Raw genomic sequence first — 13,096 nt, forward strand, 5'->3', positions numbered from 1 at the left:
TGGGATCGAGTCCCACATCGGGCTCCTTGCTTGGCAGGGAGCCTGCTTCTCCCTCTGCCTCTGCCTGCCACTCTGTCTGCCTGTGCTCACTTTCGCTTCTCTCTCTATGACAAATAAATAAATAAAATCTTTAAAAAAAAAATAAAAAAAAAAATTACAAAAAGGTGCCATCAGACAAACAACAATAAAAAACAGGTGAATAAAATGTATCACAAGGCTCTTGCAAGCATTACAAAAATAGCCCAGCATAAAATTAAAAAATTATCTACAAAAGGTATCAACTAGCATTAGCAGCAAACTAAAAATGTCACTTTCAGGTTTTGATTCAACAAAATGGACAACCTTTTTCAAGATGAAGCAAGATTTATGAAAATGTCCAAATTAATGGCAATATATACAGTTCAGGTTCCTGCTCCCACCCACCTGAGGAGGTTGTATCCATACCACAATAGAGAAGTCAATTAGAATCAAGCCAATTATTACTATTAACTTACAAATCACTATTTTGGCACAAAGCACCAACATCTTATACAGGAAAGTTCCAGGAATTCCACAGAAAGATTCAAGTATCGTCTAAATAAAACACCATTAACTGTCTAGGAGATATTCAGATCATTTATAAAATACCAAGAAGTTACAAAGATGCTACACAATCCAAAAAGCATCACCAAGTACGCATATCTGTGTAATTGATATGAAACACTATTCACACATTCCCCAATTTGGAAGTTCTGAGCAAGCCATATGCCATCCTGAAATGGAGCATTATACAAAGTCAAAATACCACAAAAACAAAGTTATTGTGGTATATTTTAGTTTTGTTTAAATGTTATCTAATTTAAGGCTTGATAATTTGGCCAGGGCACCAACCTTCCAATTATTCTTCCCCATGAGAAAGAGAAGTACAAGCTAATGTAGGAAGGCAAAGAAAACCTCCTTATCTTCTGTATTACTTTAAAGACCCTCTGACCCTAAGAGAAAGCAGTTGTGTAAGATGAACTTATACTTCCACTCCAGAGTTACAAGTCTACAAAGAAATCAGTTGAGGAAAGAAAAGAGGGAAGCAAATAGGAATAGTCTTTCTCCAGCCTTCTTTAAACACAAGTAACCTGCATATTTTATACGTAAAGTAAGAGACAGAAGCAGGATAAACTTCTCTGATGCCTATAATAGGGGAAATCCAATGAGTTGGAAGGTTTTTTTTAATCGTTAAATTTTTAGGGCTTAAAAAAGAGGCAGCCCAATGACCCTGAAGGGATTTCAGGTAGATGAATCATTTGTTACTAGGGCTGAAATAGACAGCTGTTCTTTCATTTTTGCTTTTTTTTTTTTTAGGTTTTATTTATTTATTTATTTGAGAGAGATAGTGAGAAACAGCATAAGAGGGGAGATGGTCAGAGGGAGAAGCAGGCTCCCTGCTGAGCCAGCAGCCCGATTGGAGGACTTGATCTCAGGACTCCAGGATCATGACCTGAGCTGAAGGCAGTTGCCTAACCAACTGAGCCACCCAGGTGCCCCTCATTTTTCCTTTAATAAAATCTCTATATGTTAGTTGGAGATATGGTCTTCCTTGCAGTTGGGTAAAGTAACTGTGTGGTAAGTTCTCCCTGATTGTATGTGAGGAGAAATATTTCATGCAACTCCAGGGAAGTGCCCTTAAGGGGTAGGCTGTGCCCTTTACTTCCTCATCTTCCCTTCCTGATGGTTGAAATGAAGATGTGATGACAAAGTCAAATTATTCTAAAAGTCACTTCCTCCGATACTGTCCAGCTAAGAATATACCACTTATTTTCCCATTAAGACTTTCCCTTTTCTCCTAGATACTCTAATTTCTCTTCAGCAGCCACAGAACTGTTTGTCTGTTTGACATATAGTATAATACTGGAGTCAATAAACTATATGCCGGAGAATACGGAATGACAGAGAGTGTTCCTCTGAAAGTTCTTTAATGTTAGAAGACTTACAAAAATTTTGCCACACCCAAAATAATGCACCACATTGGAAACAGTATTTGCTGCAGAAGGTATGTGCTATGAGGTGTGTAAGCCTGGAGATCCACAGAGCTGTACCCCTGGGGCTAATAATACATTTTATGTTAATTAAAAATTAAAAATTTTTTTAAAAAAAGAAAAAATTAGTATTTTCTGCTATCTTGATATTTAATTAAACAAACCTCTTCCCCATTGCTTAAGACAAAACTTCTGTATGGTTTGTGGTAAGGTTATCATTACTTGTTGACACAAGAAATTAAAAGTTGTTTTCAGAATCCACACCAATTTAGAGAGAAATCATTTCTTTTTTTTTTCTTTTCTTTTTTTAAAAAGATTTTATTTATTTATTTGACAGAGATCACAAGTAGGCAGAGAGGCAGGCAGAGAGAGGAGGAAGCAGGCTCCCCGCCAAGCAGAGAGCCCAGGGCTCAATCCCAGGACCCCGAGACCACCACCCGAGCCAAAGGCAGAGGCCCTAACCCACTGAGCCACCCAGGTGCCCCGAAAACATTTCTATTCCCAAACTCTGAGAGTATTTCCCAGCTCTCATCATCCTTATTTGAAGTCTTAGAGCAGTCACCCAAGCAGAACTAAAAGCCATGAAAATTACTTCCTTCATTAGCAGTAGAATATACTGAAAATTAAAAATCATCTTCTATTTAATGTGATGTCATTTTGACTACAAAACTGAATCATTTCACTGTACATAAGGTAAAGAAAATTTTAATTCTACATTAGTAGAAAATCAATGGTTGATATATGAAAATTATAACTTACACTCATTATATATTAAGTAAAGCAAAACATGACATTAGTGCTTTGGATAACAAATGCAGCATGATAAGAAATGAGTTGCCAGGCACTAGTCAAATTTCAAGTAGATTGACACTTCAGCAATGCTATTACAATTAAATTCAAACTCAATTACCTACTGTATCTACCCCTTTCCTGCCAGCACAACCAACCATCTGCTTATAAGTAAGAATATCTAGAGGTTGACCACTGAAAATAGGAGTCTGAATAATCACACGACATGCTGGTAGATTCACTCCAGATGAAGGAGTAGAAGTTGCTGCCAAAACCCTAATCTGACCTTGACGGAAGCCTCCTTCAACGATATCCCTCTCCTCAAAAGTAAGACCTAACAAAAGGAAGTTATAATAACATATATTTACTAATGAATATAACAGAAATATCATACTTGATCACTTACAAATAGATCTGGGAATCTATTACAAGCCTCTAATTTTTTTCAAGCTATTGTTATGACTATAAACAAAGAAGTCACCATGGTCTATCTTTTTAAAAGTATAATCTGCCACCCCTAGAATACTTTTATCTCATCTTCTAGACCAGGGGTTGGCAAAGTTTTTCTGTAAGCATTTTAGGCTTTGCAGGACAGATGGTCTCTGTTGCAACTACTCTGCCCTAGCACTGTCACATGATAGCAGCCACAGAACAAACAGGCAGGATTGTGTTCCAATACAACTTTATTTACAAAAAGAGATGGCGTGCTGGATTTGACCAGCAGACTACAGTTTGTTGACTCCTGTTCTAGACAATGAAGTCACTGAGGGTAGAGATATGACTTATGCATCACATTTCAGCATAAAAAAATGCTGAAGAATAAATACATGAGTAAATGAAAAACAGCATAAAGAATATATACTTACCTGGCTTATTTTTAAATTTTATTTAAAAAACCAAAAGGACTGAGTTTGTAATTTAGGTGATGGGTCATTTTATTAGTATGCATCATAAGTTATATACAATAAAAATATTCTTCTATATGTTTATATATATACATATATTTTTAAATGTATTCATGTATGCATAATAAAAATTTTAAATAAATTGGCCCGCTCCTGGCCAGAGTTTGTGTTTCGGTCGTGGCGGATCCGGCTGTGATTTGTGCTTGAATCCCGGCCGACGGCATGGGTTGGTCTCAGAATTTGTTCCGCGCCTTATGGAGAGCGCTGTCAAAGGAAGCGAAGCAGCAAGTAGGCACAGACCAGTTTGGGAACAAATACTACTATGTCCCGGAATACAAGAACTGGAGAGGAATCTCTACACCCAATGTGGGACTCAGGCCCACAATCCTGAGATCAGTTGTCGAGTGCTGTACCAACTAAGCCAGCCAAGCGCCCCTAGTTCATCAATGGCCAACAGACACAGGAAAAGATGCTCAACATCACTCGCCATCAGGGAAATACAAATCAAAACTACAACCACCTCACACCAGTCAGAATGACTAAAATTAACAACACAGGAAACAACAAGTGTTGGTAAGGACGGGGAGAAAGAAGACCCCTCTTACACTGTTGGTGGAAATGCAAACTGGTGCAGCCACTCTGAAAAGCAGTATGGAAGTTCCTCAAAAAGTTAAACATAGAACTACCTTGTGATGGCGTAATTTCACTACTAGGTATTTAGCCAAAGGATACAAAAATACTGATTTGAGGGGATACGTGCACCCTGATGTTTATAGCAGCATTATCAACAAAAACTAAATTATGGAAAGAGCCCAAATGTCCATCAACTGATAAATGGATAAAGAAGATGTGGTATGTATGTATGTATGTGTGTGTGTGTGTGTGTGTGTATAATGGAATATTGCTCAGCCATAAAAGAGAATTAAATCTTGCCATTTGCAATGACATGAATGGAGCTAGAGAACATTATGCTAAGTGAAATAAGCCAGAGAAAGATAAATACCATTTGATTTCACTTATATGTGGAATTTAAGAAACAAAACAAACAATCATAGGGGAAAGAGAGAGAGAGGCAAACGAAGAAACAGACAATCTTTTAACTGAAGAGAACAAACTTAGGGTTACCGGAAGGGAGGTGGGTGGAAGGATGGGTTAAATAGGTGATGGAGATTAAGGAGTGCACTTGGGATGAGCAGCAGGCATATAGTGTGTTGAATCACTAAATTGTATACCTGAGACTAATATTACACTGTATGGTAACTAACTAGAATTTAAATAAAAACTACATCAAAAACTAATGTTGTACTGTATGGTAACTAATGTCGTACTGTATGGTAACTAATGTAAGACAATTACAAAAAAATCTTAGGGGAAAAAAACCTCAAAAACCTTTTGTTTCTTTACTTTATATCTTCTCCTGTTCCTTCTGCCCCGCTCCTTTTATGATTACATTGGGTCTACCGGGCTAACCAGCACAGTCTCCTAGAGGCCCTTAATTTAGTCACATGGGCAAAGTCCTTTTTGCCACGTATTGTAACACAAGTTCTAGAGACTAGTATCTAGACATATTGAAAGCCCATTGTTCTGCCTATTACAGGCACCATGGTTTGAGTATGTTCATGGGGCATACACTCTTTGGTATTTGTTGAGACTGTCTTTGTAGCCTAGCAAATGGTTTATTTTATTAAGATTCTGTATTTGCTTGAAAAGAACCTAGTTGTGGTATGTAGTTCTTTGTAAGATCATATTTACAGGATCAGACTTGTTAAGTATACATATGTAACTTCCAAATCTTCACTGATATTTGTTTTTTAGTAGATTGTGAGAGAAGTATGTTAAGATATCCCAATTTTATTCATTATGAGTATGTTTCTACTTGTAATTCTGTCAATTTCTGCTTATGTATAGTGGGGCTATGTTGTTAGGTATGGTCAGCTTCTGGATTACTTTACATTATAATAAATTTTCCCTTGTTATGTCATTAAAAAAAAATTTTTTAAATAAATTGAAAAGGTCAATTTCAAAATTTTAGAAACTATATATTCTTTTTTCTTTTCAAATTTTTATTTAAATTCGAATTAATATATAGTGTAATATTGGTTTCAGGAGTAGAATTTAGTGATTCATCACCCATATACCACACCTAGTGCTCACTATATCTCCTTAATACCCATTACCCATCTAGCCCATCCCCCACCCAACTCTGTCTCAACCCTTAGTTTGTTCTCTATAGCTAAGAGTCTCTTATGGTTTTCTTCCCTCTTTTTACCCCCTTGCCCTATGTTCATCTATTTTATTTTTTAAATTCCACATATGAGTGAAACCATAGAGTATTTGTCTTTCTCTGACTGCCTTATTTTGCTTAGCATAATATAATCTAGCTTTATCCATGTCATTGCAAGTGACAAGATGTCATTCTTTTTTTTAATTAATGAAGTTATTTTTTTTAATTTTTTATTTTTTCAGCATAACAGTATTCATTATTTTTGCACCACACCCAGTGCTCCATGCAATCCGTGCCCTTTCCAATACCCACCACCTGGATCCCCCAACCTCCCACCCTCCGCCCCTTCAAAACCCTCAGATTGTTTTTCAGAGTCCATAGTCTTCTTTTTTATGGCTGAGTAACATTCCATTGTGTGTATATACATATATGTATGTGTACACATGTATACATATATGTATGCGTGTGTGTGTGTGTGTGTGTGTGTGTACATACCACACCTTCTTTATCTATTCATCAGTTGATGGACATTTGAGCTCTCTCCATAGTTTGGCTATTTATTGATAATGCTGCCATAAACAACAGGGTGCATGTACCCCTTCAAATCTGTATTTTTGTATCCTTTAGGTAAATACGTGGTAGTGCAATTGCTGGGTCATAGGGCAGTTCCATTTTTAAGTTTTCGAGGAACTTCCATACTATTTTCCAGAAGGGCTGTACCAGTTTGTATTCCCATAGACAGTTTGCATTCCCCTTTCTCTGAAACCTTGTCAACATCTGTTGTTTCCTTGTGTTGTTAATTTTAGCCATTCTGATAGATATGAGATAGTATCTCGCTGTGGTTTTGATTTGTATTTCTGTGATGATGAGTGATGTCGAGCATCTTTTCATGTGTCTGATAGCCATCTGGATGTCTTCTTGGGAAAAATATCTGTTCATGTCTTCTCAATTTCTTAACTAGATTATTTGTTTTTTGGGGTGTTGAGTTGGATAAATTCTTTAGATTTTGGGTACTAATCCTTATCAGATATGTCATTTCCAGGCACCTGGCTGGCTCAGTTGGTTAAGCAGCTGCCTTTGGCTCAAGTCATGATCCCAGGTTTCTGGGATCAAGACTCATATAGGGCCCCCTGCTCAGCAGAGAGCCTGCTTCTCCCTCTCCCTCTGACTGCCACTCTATCTACTTGTGTTCTCTCTCTGTCAAATAAATAAAATCTTAAAAAAAAAAAAAAGATACGTCTTTTGCAAATATCTTCTCCCATTCTAAAGGTTGCTTTCTAGTTTTGTTTATTGTTTCCTTCACTATACAGAAGCTCTTTATCTTAATAAATTCCCAATAATTCATTTTTCCTTTTATTTCCCTTCCCTCTCTGGAGGGAAGGGAATGCAACAGGATGCAACCTGAACAAAGAAATTTTAAAATTCCCTCCACTAGACATGTCTAGTAAGAAGTTGCTACAGCCCAGGTCAAAGAGGTTACTGCCTATACTCTCCTCTAGGACTCTGATGGCATTCTGTCTTACAGATAGGTCTTTCATGCATTTTGAATTAGTTTCAAATAGTGCTACTAACTCTATTTGTGGTCATGTCCTTGGGTACATACACCCAGACATTTTTAAGAAGTAAAATTACTGGGTTTTAGATCATCTTCAGTTTTATCGATGTCGAACTGTTTTCCAAAGAGACTGTACTAAAGTATCTCCATGATCCATGTGTGTTTTATTGTTTCACATCTTGTCACCAATTAGTATTGTCCATCTTTTTAATGTTAACTACTTTGGAGAGTGTGTCATAATATCTCTTTGAAGAAGTAGTTTATATTGCCTTGAATACTAATGAGATTAAGTATCATTTCATGATTATGGACCATTTGGATACCATCTTATAAATGCCTGTTGAAGGTGTTTGCCCATTGATATATTGGGCTTTTTCTTCTTGATTTGTTGAATTGCTTGAATGTTCTGGATAATGACTTCCCTCTTTCATTAATTTTTGCTCTTGTCTTTATTATTTCTTTCCTTCTACTTTCTGTGGCATTATTTTACTACTCTAAGTTCTTGAGATGAATAATACATTAATTTTTCAGTCTCTCTTCTTCAGTAATACATGCATTTTACACTATCAACTCTCCTTTAAACTTCAGCTGCATTTCACAAGTTTTGTTAGAAGATATACTTTCAATTCAAACTATCTTCCAATTTCTACTGTGATTACTTTTTTGACCCAAAATGGGTAAAAATATATGTCCCAATTTCCAGGGGACCTGTTCTAGTTGTGCCTCTCCTACAATTATTTTTTAGCGTAATTCCATTTGTCAGAGAATATATCTTAAATACTTAAATTCTTTAAAATGTATTGCTAGGGCGCCTGGGTGGCTCAGTGGGTTAAGCCGCTGCCTTCGGCTCAGGTCATGATCTCAGGGTCCTGGGATCGAGTCCCACATCGAACTCTCTGCTCAGCAAGAAGCCTGCTTCCCTCTCTCTCTCTCTCTCTGCCTGCCTCTCCGTCTACTTGTGATCTCTCTGTCAAATAAATAAATAAAATCTTTTAAAAAAATAAATAAATAAATAAATAAAATAAAATGTATTGCTTTATGGCCCAGCACATAGTAAAGTTTTACCGTGCACACTGAAAAGAACATATATTCTGCTTTTTATTTGGTAATTCTTCTACATACATCCATTAGGTCAAATTTGCTAATTACATGAGTCATATATTCTATATTCCTACTGATCTGGTATATAAACAATTATCTCCATGTTTTCTCATATACTGAAAAAGAGGTGTTAAATCTCCCTAAACTGAAATACAAGAGCTCCCACATTGAAAGAATCTATTGCGCACCCAACACAATGAACAAAAATGGAACACCAAGACACATCGGTGTGAAATTTCACAACATGGAGGAGGAAGAAAAGGAGCCCCTAAAATCTCCCAGAGTGAATTTTAAAAATTTATACAAAGGATAAAAAATAAGCATCATAAAATCTTGACTTCTGTACCTGGGCAATCTACGAAATAACTGTAAGGCATTTTCAGATATGCAAACTTTCAAAAAAAATCACATGAATAGACTGTACACTAAAATAAAGTAGAACTTCCTAGAAGATGTCCCCACCAAAATGAGGAAGTAAAATCAAGAAAAAAACATATGTAATCTAAAAAGGGGGGACACTGACTCAAGCACAAAGCAATAGGATTGAATGATAAAGAAAAGATCCTAAAATAAGTACTATGCAGCACATGTATAGTTTGCCCACCTATCCAGATTGGAATAATTCAGAAGTCTTTTGGAGAAACTTCAAGAAGATGAGTTTGATAGAATAGCAAATGTGTTAAAACATATTGGATGGAGATTTACGTAAATGGGAAAGAGGCTGGGGATCAATCAGTGAAAAGGACATAGCAAACCAAGCCATCAAACAAAAAAGATATTTATTAATGTCAGAGAAAACAAAAAGTTATTTTGAAGATAAACGTAATCATAATATACCACATGCTTCAGTTGGAAAAGGCATTTATATAGCCATAAGTCTAACATTAAATATTGATCTGAGCAAAATTATGACATAACAGTATTTGGAGAATGGGAAGATGATGAGAGGACAAAGAGACTGTAGGGTCAGGTGGGAGGAGATTGGGTTGGGTGAGTAAAAATTTTAAAGAAGAGCTAGGTCTTCATCTTTCATAATAAGTAGTTAGTATATAATGTGTAAAACTTAAAACACAGGGGCACCTGGGTGGCTCAGTGGATTAAAGCCTCTGCCTTCGGCTCAGGTCATGATCCCGGGGTCCTGGAATGGAGTCACACATGGGGCTCTCTGCTCAGCGGGGAGCCTGCTTCCCCCTCTCTCTCTGCCTGCCTCTCTGCCTATTTGTGATCTCTGTCTGTCAAATAAACAAATAAATAAATCTAAAAACACAAGTGGCTACATTTAGAAATAACATTGTAAATAATTGTTTTAAAAGCTGTTAGAGTTGAAAGTAGTTGCCTCTAGGAAGAGGGGATAAAGAAATGCTATTTTTCAAAATTAGTTTTGATTGCTTAAATAGAATGATGTATAACTGACAAATACAAAAACTGGGTTTTTTAAATTTTATCATAAAAGTGGTGAACAACCCGAAATTTTAAAATGTCTACAAAATCATCTAAAATCACTCTCAATCTTAAGTACTTCTTTTGGAACAAAAATGAACTTCTGTACCTGACTTTGTTCTAAATAGGTATTATTGTCCCTCTTTAATTTATTTAATTCATACTTACTGTGCACTTTTGCAAACACTTCCTTAGCACTGCTTAGAATCTCAGGAACTCAATTATTTCAGGTACTCACCAAGATGCTGACTTGGAGTAATATAGCAAATCTTAGCAAGCAAAAGTTCCAGCAGATATCCTCGGTGAGAGTCTCCCAGCATATGCAATTCATCCACAACCACCATTCCTAAAGAGATTGTCCAGATACTAGGTTTTACAAAATTTAACAATTTCAATAAAAATTTTAAAAGACTCAGCATCTTATATAGTAAGTAGCTGCCATTACTACAATATATTGCAGGTGATACAAATTTCTAACCATAAAACAAAAATCAGATTTCACATAATGGACAATCCTTTCTGAAGAAATTTCAGACATCTTAAGTGGTCCTACTATACTGTATTCTGGATCTAAAAATCAAGGATTAGGGGGCACCTGGGTGGCTCAGTGGGTTAAAGCCTCTGCTTTCGGCTCAGGTCATGATCCCAGGGTCCTGGGATCGAGCCCCACATTGGGCTCTCTGCTCAGCAGGGAGCCTGCTTCCTCCTCTCTCACTCTCTGCCTGCCTCTCTGCCTACTTGTGATCTCTGTCAAATAAACAAATAAAATCTTTAAAAAAAAAATCAAGGATTAGCTAACTCAGAGGAAATTGTCTCTCATTACTCAGATACTTCTTTATCGGCAATTTTGTGTAAATATACGTACAATGAGATATCAAATACACCTAGGATAGTTATTCAGTGTATTGACTTTTCTATGGGGTAAAACAGCCCGGGCAACCAACCATACTGATGTTAGAAGGTTGCTTAGAGCAACAAAATCATATCAAGAAGAAAGAAATTATTTTAAGGGAAGTTTTTGTTTGATGATGATAGGCTAATGAATCATTCTACTACAAAACATAAATATGTTTGTATACCAGAATCCCCTTCTCCACTACTTGGAGAATCAAACCAATCTGTGCACTTGGAATAATGCTCAAGAAGTACTGAAAATTTAGTACCACCCAATGCCTTCTTTAAACACAGCCATAAGATCATGGTTTTCACAGGCACTGGTATCCCCTGGCCCCTGACAAATCCTCCCCACCTAAATCAAGATCTTTCAAACCCATTTCATAATGGCACATGATGCTCCTTTTCCTCATCAGTAAGCTATCTCAAAAATGATATGGCATGAAAAGTTATTTCAGAGTTTATTTACTCAGTCATTCAGAAAAAATCTGTGCCAGACACTGGGTTAGGTATATTGGATACCACGTTTTGTAAGATTCTACTGCAATCTTTGAGTTATTTAAAATCCAATGGGGTCACAAGTGATAACACAATCCTGATACAAACTGATGAATTTGATTTCTCTCTCTAAGCTTTATAGAGCAGAGCCATGTCTTATTAAGTTTTGATTTCATTCCTCACTCCTACCATACCCAGTTTTACCGTTTAAGTTCATCAGGATCTCAATGAGCAGCTAACTGATATTCTTGCTGCTTTTGCTGATGCTACAACTATTCGCCTCCTGTTGCTACCCTTACATAGACAATCCTAAGTGGTTAAAAAAAAAAAAAAGCATTAAGGTAGAAAGCTTTCACAGAGTTCCAACTGAAATGCAGTGTCAGCTTCTATAGCTTCATACCACTTCCCTGCTAAATGGTAACCTCCGAGTAAAGACCAAATCTAGCTATCCTAGCACCAGAATATGATAATGAATACACACTAACTGCAGATATGGAAGAACCAGCCCCAGCATGCTTCCTTCTATTCCCAGTAAAGTTCAGACAGAAAAGAGGCAATGAGAAATGACTTGAGGGCTCAAGGATATTCCTTTGTGTTTTGTAAAGTACAAACATACATGGAAATAGTCAATAGCAGCAAGTAGGACATAAAACTTTTTTTTTTTAAACACAGAGTTCCTAACATTACAGATGCCAATTCTTAATAAGAAAATAATAGGACAGGGGCACCTGGGTGGCTCAGTGGGTTAAGCCGCTGCCTTCGGCTCAGGTCATGATCCCAGGGTCCTGGGATCAAGCCCCGCATTGGTCTCTCTGCTCGGCAGGGAGCCTGCTTCCCCCTCTGCCTCCTTGTGATCTCTGTCTGTCAAATAAATAAATAAAATCTTTAAAAAAAAAAAAGAAAAAGAAAAGAATGGGACATATAGAAATCCACAACAGCTCCATTCCATTCCATCAAAAAAGAGCAACAGAAAATACTTGCTTATTTCCTACTTTTCTTACCTAAAAGATCCATCTTATTTTCCTCCATGAGGCAATTGATCAGACCATTGGCTCTCTCAATTGTGCAGACAGCAATATCCAAGGAAGAGAAATACCCTGTTGGAGAGACACTGCCCATATAACCATCCACACTTATTCCTACCATTCCAACCATCCATTTATTCCTGAAACAGACTCTGAATTGAGTAAAAAGGAATAATACAAGTAAAAATACTTGAAATTCATGAATTACAGGTTGGTTCTATCCCGGAATACAGACATCGGTATCCAAAGATATTTACTAGATTACTGTTGATTGTTCCTGGCCAGGACACCTTGGGTTTTGTTTTGTTTTGTTTTTGTTTTTAGAATCACATGCTAAAAATATGAAGTTTAGAACTGACAAAACACAGAACAGAGATTTTCTGTTAAGACACAGTCAAACGGAAGTATGTCATTTTAATGATTACATTTACGAAGCACTTCCAAGAGTTATAGAAATCAAAACTGGGGGGAAAAAAACTATGCACTAAATTTTTAATCTAATAAACATGCAAGAAACTGGTTCTCTTTTTAAACACAAATGTAACACTTTAAGGAACAAATTTATACCTCACAAAAAAATATTCTTACTATCCCACAGTCTTTATACAATAGAAGTTTTCAAAAGTCAAATGCGATGGGACCTTGATGTTAATTTT

The 13,096-nt window shown here is 36.6% G+C and overlaps 1 pseudogene; it reads right to left on the reverse strand.

The window, feature by feature from the left end:
- Window positions 1-13,096, reverse strand: part of LOC125097362 (DNA polymerase theta-like) — a 139,990-nt pseudogene that overhangs the window by 122,049 nt on the left and 4,845 nt on the right.

Source organism: Lutra lutra, chromosome 1 (assembly GCF_902655055.1).
Source record: "Lutra lutra chromosome 1, mLutLut1.2, whole genome shotgun sequence".
Lineage (NCBI taxonomy): Eukaryota > Metazoa > Chordata > Mammalia > Carnivora > Mustelidae > Lutra > Lutra lutra.